The sequence below is a fragment of the Habropoda laboriosa genome, unplaced genomic scaffold (genome assembly GCF_001263275.1).
Source record: "Habropoda laboriosa isolate 0110345459 unplaced genomic scaffold, ASM126327v1 scaffold295, whole genome shotgun sequence".
NCBI classification, from domain to species: domain Eukaryota; kingdom Metazoa; phylum Arthropoda; class Insecta; order Hymenoptera; family Apidae; genus Habropoda; species Habropoda laboriosa.
This window is the reverse complement of record NW_017100429.1, coordinates 883,708-892,268: the sequence shown is the minus strand read 5'-3', so window position 1 is coordinate 892,268 and position 8,561 is coordinate 883,708.

Below are 8,561 nucleotides of genomic sequence, written 5' to 3'. Positions count from 1 at the left end.
ACAGAGAGCTAAAAATACGGAGAATTAAAGTGGATTCGGAAACTTCCCAAGTTACTAGCCTCTCTAAGAATATCGACGTGTAATCAATTTTCTTCCCGCCGTACTAAATTTCACTACTCCCATTTGGTGACACTGCGAGGATCGAAATGGAGGTTCCTCATTCTACTCGATTCTCGTAACACTGACATCACTGGTTCCAGACACAGGGCCCTTCAGAAAAACATTAACCCACAACCAATTCCTCGCTCACCGACTCTCCATCACTTCGCGTTACTCCTATCCGAGGGCACTACGAGCCCGAAAAGAGCCCCTGAATTCCGCTATAACCGTTCTCACAGAGTGGACTCACCCGTGCGTCGGTTCACGCCTCGCCGGCAAACGCGCGAAATTTGCATCCGTGCGCGTAGTACACACGGTCGATGGAATAAATGTATTTACTCAAGGGCAGAGGGTGCTTGGACTCGAATGGAGTACATGGAGCGATCCTAGGCGGGACGAAGAGAGAGCTCTGGCTAAATGATAGTGCAAGCATAGTGCCATCGGATATATTGCGTTACAGGCCCGTCTATCGATTCGTTGCTAGCTATCAGCTTTCGTTGCTAGGCGATATCTCCGCGATATCCAACGGCAATTTCTCCTCTAGGCTTGAAACCACAACGCCGTCTGTCCACTTTCGTCGATTCGGTTGGAAAATTTTCTTTCGCTCGTGGTCAGGTGAGCGAAGGAAAATATACTTAACTGAAGGGACAAAGAAACAACGTTTCTACGTTGCCGCTTGAAAATCTGCATGAAAAAGCATCGAACTTAAGAATCTCCTAAGAGGACTCTGTATGTTTAGACGCGTGCATATATACCCATGAGATTGCTTCCATAAAATTAGCATAATACAAAAGTTTAATCCTTTTCATACTGTATACCCTTATTAACACATTCACGTCGGGGCGTTTGGAGCGGCACTTGACACGGGTACGGGGTGATTTCGTGTCTGTTTCTTTCAATCGCGTTACGTTGGGGAAAAATTGCTATAACTAATTGATATTTTTCAAAGAAATTTTATTTAATTCGTGAAACATGTTATGGCATTTCTGAAGAGAAATTGAACAATTTACAGTGTTTTATGAATTTATTTTCAGACAGATGAAAATTAGTGAAAATCTCAACGACGCATATCTGTGTCAACTGTATCCAAGTAAAAAAACCCGAAAAACGCACCAGTGCGTCATCCGACGCCAATGTGTTAATACGACATGTAAAGTAAGCTAGACCTAATGTCGCCTACCAAAATTCAAGTCGTGCGTTTGTCACGTCCCCGTTCCCGGTAGGGAAAAATAATAGCGACTCAGGCTATTATTTAGCAGGGCCTTGGACGATCGGCAATCTTTCGGTTCACACGGTACGTATGCCACTCGTCTAACCGGGATCCGTGGTCTCTATGAACGTAACAGCGTGCAATACTCACGAGGGTGAACTGGTTGCGGTGTCGCTGGCGATGGATTCCTTGTCGTTAGGTATCACTGGTAGAACGCGAGAGTTTGGAGTTGACCGGTGATGTTGATTTAGAAATAAGGAAGTGCTAGGCGTATATGTATATATATGTATTCTTTAACTATTATAATTAACTAAACACTAACTACAACACTAAACTCTAACTTAAAACTTATAACTCAAGATATAGGGAATAGTAACACTGGATATAGAAACGTAATCGGCGACTCAGGAAGGAGCGGGAAGCGCTCCGACTGAGAATGGACGAACAGTCCTGGTCCGAGGCTCTTTTTATATGGTCTGAGTGTAGGCGCGGGGCATCGTGGGGATGCTCGGACTGCGTATTGAGTTAGGCGGAAATTTGGGAGATAAGCTGTGATCGAATATTATGTAAGATAGTGGTATTGTGTCCGGTTTAGCGGATCTTTGGAAGATAGGAGGCATGGGAAACCTGTGATTGAATTTGTGAGGATGTTTATGTGATAGGAGTTGTGTGAAATAGTAGTCGAGTTTATACGCAATAATTATGGAATGTCTGAGGTGTCAGGTTTGGGAGGCTGTTTTGGGGAAGGAGTGTAGGAGATAAGGGAGCCTTACGCTATCGGTTACATGTGAGACTTATATCTTGAGTACCTTATTTAGACTTAATACTAGTTCAAATGTCGGGTCGCCCGACGTCACACGTTCGTAGAAGTTTGAAACTTATCTATCTCTCAATGCGACGTTAAATCCTCACGATTCGATAAATGTTTTCACTATCAAGATTCACTGAAACACTTCTCTTCCGCTGTACGTTGCAAACATAATAGCTACTTGTATCTTCCTACACATTTTTGGCTATTACAGTAAATTCTCTACAAGTGTCAGTCAGTTTGGATTCTACAAGTGTCAGTATAGATGGTCCTACGCCTATGTTATCCTCGCTCGCTGTCGGTCAAGCGTGTAACGCTACACCACTCGGTTTCTTTTACGAGATTTCACGGCTCGACAATTCATAATAGAAAAATATAATTTCTTCAATTTTACTTTTTTTCATCTGAAATTTTTTTTAACATGTTGGTGAGATTTTTCTGATGAAAATGATATCAAACACGACATAATTTGAACAACATTTACTTATTCACTGTCACGCCAGGCAGTGAACGTGCTAATTAAAAAAGTTAAAAAAGTTGGTGTTTAAATCGCTTGGTTGCGTCGACACACGTTTCATCCTTATCTTTTATTCGCTGTCCTTGTCTACGTTCGGCAAACTACAAAGGCGGGCGCGAGGCTCGAAAACGTAGTCCCTGATTCTACAAGTGTCAGGGTTAGGTTACTTGCGGACTGACACTTGTGGAGAATTTACTGTACTTCGCTTTATTACCGATACAGTTCGAAAACGCGTTTACCGTATAGCTTGTCAATCACGGTACTAAATTTGGAAGAACGAACTTCTGCTTCGTTCTCTGCCGGTACAGGGTAAATTCAGGGTAAAAATAATTGGCTATAGATCTCCCGTAACTGGCAATACCGAGGAATCGGCTTATCTACCATCGCCACGAGGCCCACAGGCAAAAACGAAGCCACTTTCACCCAGAACGATTGCGCAATTGTGCTCCGAAAGATATACATCGTTTCACTTGGTAATCGAAACGAGATCCAAAACCTCCCGTCTCGAATGTTTGAAAAATTCTTTCCCAAAAGAACGAAGAGTGAAACCGTGGAAAAAGTAAGTAAGTACATACATATAATGAGCATAACGTGGTCTCCCGTTAGACGTGGTACAATTAGAACCCTCGTTATTTCCCGCTGCGAGAAGAACCGGATCGCTTTAACGAGGGCCTGGGGAATTAAACGTTCCGAGATTACGCTTCCATCTCACGATTATTGTCGCCGAGACTCATCTTGATGATCTAACATGTAACGTCCCCCTCCGGTTGAAACAATTAGTCTGGCCAGGAAGTGGAGTTTCGTGGGGTAAACGCTAGTGTAAAACCTAGCCTAGGGATTTTTCGCGTGTGTTCTTTTCCCCCATAGAGTATCCTAGCGCGTAGAATGGTGGAAAAACGGGGAGATCACGTGTGGGTCCGCGATATATGACTTGGCAGCGACACCGATGACCGTGTCTTGTTAAAAGAGGCGGAAAAAAACCTGACCCGGCGAAATAAGGCGAATTACTGCCGGAGGATACGTGCCACGGCGATTTAATGAACCGACCCTGTGTGCGTGTAATTATCTATTCACGCTCCGGCTCGCCTGGGTAATTGCCTAATAACTCTCAATGAGGAAAAAAACAGGGAATTATTTAGTCAGGTGTTTTTTTCCTCCAACGTATCGATGGGCTCTTTTACCTGGAAAGGAAGGAAAGACAAACAAAATATGATTGCCAGAATTGTTGTGATGGAAAGTTTCATCGAAGTTCGACACTCACGGTCAAACAATTCCGTAGATTTTTATTAATAGCACTATGGATGGCTGTGGTATAGTAAGACTGCTATACACCACGGTACTATGATACGGTAACGCTGGTATACAACTATCGTACACTACGATATGGTAGGGCTATAATCTGCTATAACGTTACAGTAAAACCACTCATCGGAATGAAAGAAGAAAGCTTCCCGCGGCAGGGGAAATAATCATCTTCGCGGGAAGTATAATCGGGATAAAAAGTGTGTAAAAATTGTGAGAGGTCAAGGAGGGGAAGGTCTGATGGTTTAATTATGCTCGATGTCTTGCGTAAGCCGTTGTGATGCTCCCGCTAATTAGATGACTGCCTGAAAACTTGGTTAAGCGCGATTGAAGCGAGTCTCGGACTCTCTCGCGCGCGCGGGGCACACGCAACGGGTTAAATACCGGCAGCGTTTGCGCGGAAATGAACGAGATACTTAATTCGTGAAACCAGGTTACGCTGCTTGACTCCTCGACGACCAGGCCTGCCTCCGCTCTCCTCCGCTCTCTTTATGGATTCCAGGATGCACGAACGGAAGAAAATTGTATGCATGTCGACGTAACTATACCACGCTGGTGTGTTCCATTTATTTTCGAGATTCGATTTGGTCTTTGTAGATGTGATAAAAATTAGCCGACTATCGAGTGTAAGGTACAACTGTACTTGGAGTGCTGCGATAGTTTCTCCATTACTTGTAAATACTTAAATGTTCGATGGTAACAATTTGGTAACCGTGAAATATTATATAACTATACTACTATACCAGTGTAGTTGCTAGCTCTCTTAGACATTTTAACGCGGGATGAATTGTCAATAAGGTTGTTATAAATAATTGTCAATTTGGTTCGAAACGTTCAATTCTTTCATCTAATGCATACTTTCGATATTCTAACGCGATTCAAGTTGAAAATTCGTCAAACAACTATAAACTACTATCTTACTATGTTCGAACAAGCACAACTACAACAATTCTTCCATTTATAATAATCAACCAATGATCTCCGAGATGCGAAATTTGTTTCTTCAACGCCTCCGTTGAAATTCGCAGTAACTATAAAAAAAATCCTGGTTCAACCAGCTAAAGCGTGGCCTCAAACTCGTGATCAATACTATATTCCCACGCAGCGAGTTCTCCTCTGTCTCCCTCCAACCCAAACTCTTCGTCTCTCTCCACCGCTCTCGCTCTCATCAATGACCGGGTTGCCTCTTTCTCTCTCTCTTGCTCTCTCCGCCTCCTCCGCTCTTTCTCCACGTTGCACGCGCGAGAATCCAGTTTCTAAGCGCGAGGCCCGAACACCACGTGCACGCGTTTCAAAACAAACGCCACGAACCCTACCCTTCGCGTGTGTTCTACGCACAAACGATATTTACTTCGTCTGATCTTCACTTCTTCCTCCACACGGCTCGTTCGTTTCGTGGAACTTTCCGTTCCGAAACCAACTGTGCCGTACAAATCTCTCCTCCATCGACCCTGAAGAATATACGTCTGCAGTTGTGTACAGTACGAAACAAACGAGCCTCCTCGTCTGGAGAATCGATCACGCGGCGAAAGACGCCTGGTTAGGGACAGGTGCGGAGCGTAGCGTGGCAAAAACGCACGCGAGACTGCGTGTACGCAGCGAAACAGGTATCGAGAGGGTCTTAGGTGGGGAACTTTCGACAAAAGACACCACTCGAACAAAGACGCTCGGTATACGGGACTTCTGTCCCCTCTGGGAACCATCGGTACGATTTTCCAAGCACCGAAATCGGTGGATATTGAAATTTTCACGAGAATTCCGAAAGGGTTAACTGCAGCATAAAATGATTCCTCGCTCTCGTAACATCGTTCTCTCTGTAAACAAGCTAATTAACGTAAACACCTAGGCACGCGATGGCCGTCTTAATTGCACACCAGAAGAGAAAAAAGTGGGCCTTTGATCTCGTCGTGCTAATAGCTTATCAGAAAAGTTAATTAATGCCGAGTCTAGACTCGAGCAAAGATGATTGACTTCGTTACGCGTCCCTCTGTCACGCCGGAGATGAACTTCCGCCTCTGAGAAATCTCTACAGAAAAAGGCGGGTCGATTCGAATATTCTACGCCAATGTCAACCCCTCATACCTCGTGACTGAATTCTATTCTACGCCAGTGTTAACACGCCAGTCGTACTCAGAGTGCATTTAAATCACATTCAAATCACGCTTGTAAACAGATTCGCGTGTCGAGATAGCAAAAATAGCGAAAAAGGTTTGAGAACGCCGCTACAAAGTTCGCTGTGTCCTAAGAAAAAAATCAAATTCTTCGTTTAAAGTTACCAAGAGATTGCAGGCGTGGTGCGTCCCTGAACTTCCTCCTTGGCCTGCCTTGAACGTTGTACAAGATACCTTCGTCCCTTCGGAGCAGAAATCCGCTGGACAGGTCCTTTTGAAGCACTCACGAACGGCACACGATAAAAGATTCACTGACAGTACGCGAGAGATTCACAAGGGAAAGTACGGTCGCACGGAGCGGCACGCGGATGTGACAGGAAGAGACCTAACCTTTCAGAAGTTCGTCGCGGAATGCAGGTAGCACTATGCACGGCACGATAGAGCATGAAACGAGTCCTCCTGAGTGAAGCTTCCAACGAGACGAACCACTTAGCGTTGCAGAGAGGAGAAATGCTACACCGTTCGGGATCTTCGGTACAGGAACACGCCACGAAGGACACCGTAGCACACAAGGCTTCGCGACACAATATCCGCAATCCGCGGAAGGACTGTCGTCCGACCGCGTTCACCCGCGCCCCCTCCATCGACTATTTGGGAGTGGAGAGAGGGAAGCCAGGTGGAAGGATAGAGAGTGAGCAGTGGCGAGGCTCGTTGCAAGGAGACTGCGTGGGAATGAGAGAGGGAGACGCACGATAGGCGCCGCGCGACCCAGGGTGGGAGAAAGCGAGAGGGATGCTACAGGCAGGGCCGTAACTGGCAAAGGGTGATGGAGGTTCCACGGGGTGAGTAAAAAATTTTAATATCTCAAATAAATATTGTAAATTTCCATTTGACGAACTAGAATAGTTCGATATAATGGACTATTGCATACTGGTAATTGTAATTCACAATCATCAGGTTTTAGAATTTAAGTAAAATTTAGAATATTTGAAACAATTGAGCGCGAAACGTTAACTTTGAATAAAATTTTGAATGTTTAAAATACATAATTATTTGTACTAAAACTATCTAATTCGAACAACAATATCGAAAACTACGTAAGTGCTTCGAATACTTTACGTATTTTGGAAAGCAATAATTTTAATTTGTTAATTGCGTACTTTGATATTTTCCCGCGTTTTCCTTAACACCGGTGGTATGCAGGTTAAAGCAATATCGAATACTCACGGCTAACCGTACTTTTCCGCGTTACTTTCTTTTTAATAACACTGGAAGAAAACGAAACACGTTCCACATATCGCTCTTTCCTTTCTTTTTGCTTCAATAACATGCAATACACTTTTCAAACTGGCATTAACCATACGTGACCAAAAGTGAAAACCACACAATCATTCACTCCATGAAAAACAAAGCGCACTGAACACCGAACAATTTCAGATACAAAAACACTTAAATAATACGTCTTTTTTAATGCGTGCCAAATGAAATTAAACGATCAGAATTATTTATTGCTACGCTACGAGCGTACATGTACAGTTTACGACATCTTGATTGCGCGAAATTCCGACGAATATTTCTTTCTCGGACGTTTAATAGCGTCGCGCCTGTTCACGGTCAGGTTAGCCTACCGGCGCGCATTTTGATGGCAAAGAGTGGGGTGGGGTCGAGGGGAGTCGACCACCGAGTCGAACGACCGACCGGTCAAGTTTGCGCAGTGGACAAAGCGTAACCGCAGTACACAAACTTTTTCCATGTTCCAAGGGAGCAAATAACGCGGCTCGTAACTGCGGTAGGTAGGATATTCCGAAAGGACTACGACGAGATTCTACGTGGCAGAAGGGACAGGTTACGGTTCGCTCTGCCTATAGTTCCTTTCCGTACGTGACGCGTTCGATATATCGGCATGTCTCGTTATGACGTCATGCGTGTCACCCTTTTCGATCATCGAACGACAGAATTCGTATATGGCGCGACATTTTCCGTGATGAACGTGTGAATTGTGTGCAATTCGTGCGAATTTGTTTTTTAGTAGTATAGTGTACATGTCCGCGAGAAATATTCGGAATATTTCGGCGAGTTTCGTGCGTGTAGCGACCGTGCTAGCTCCTGACATGTGCTGGGTATCCATTCGCGCGCCAAAACTCGCCTTGTGTACAACTATTGAGTGCATCAAGGTCGACGGTGGAACGAAACGCTTTTGGGAGAGATTGTGAAGCTTCTGAGAAGCGTTGAGAAACTCATCGAATGGAATATTTTCCCAGGTACGTGATTATTTACTTATGGAGAAGAAATAAACGAATTATTTTTGTGTGTTTGGATGTGTACGTTGATAGATCGAAGAGTGGGATCGAAGGTAGAAAAAAGTGGAAATAGAATTATTAACTGTTACAATTTAACCGAAACGCTGATAGCTTTAAGCGTTGCTTGTAATTAATAAAATAAATACTTAATTGTTAAATAAAAGTAAGAATAATCACATTGAAAAGATCTTAACCTCAAAATAAGTCGTTGAGC